Genomic DNA, 406 nt, shown 5'->3' with positions numbered 1-406 from the left:
AGTCACGGACACTGCACACAATCAATATGATTAAAGCAGATGCCAATTTATTGCCCAAATAGCTTGGTTTATATAAGTATTTTAGTTCCTGCTCATGTGCAAGCCATCTACTGATTGGTTAACATGTGCTGTTCACGCGCCTAAAGCAATAGTTTGATTGGATAAGGTCTTCTGATCACGCGAATGATTCCTCCTGTCTGTGTCTTGCCTGGTGTCCTGCTTTCAGTCACGTAGGCCCAACTTGTTCAGCCTTTTCATGCTCGCTTCATCAAACTTGTAGCAACAGTTAATCTTCACCACGTCCTTGAGGCCTGCTGCCTGCAGAGGCCTCTGGCTCACAGAATAATCAGTTCCATTGTGTCTGGATTGTTCACTATGTGTCCATTGTTTTCCAAATATCCCACAG

The sequence above is a fragment of the Haliaeetus leucocephalus genome, unplaced genomic scaffold, assembly GCF_000737465.1.
Source record: "Haliaeetus leucocephalus isolate CR32 unplaced genomic scaffold, Haliaeetus_leucocephalus-4.0 Scaffold41, whole genome shotgun sequence".
In the NCBI taxonomy this organism is placed as follows: domain Eukaryota; kingdom Metazoa; phylum Chordata; class Aves; order Accipitriformes; family Accipitridae; genus Haliaeetus; species Haliaeetus leucocephalus.
The sequence above is the reverse complement of the archived record's forward strand: the minus strand, read 5'-3'. Positions refer to the sequence as shown.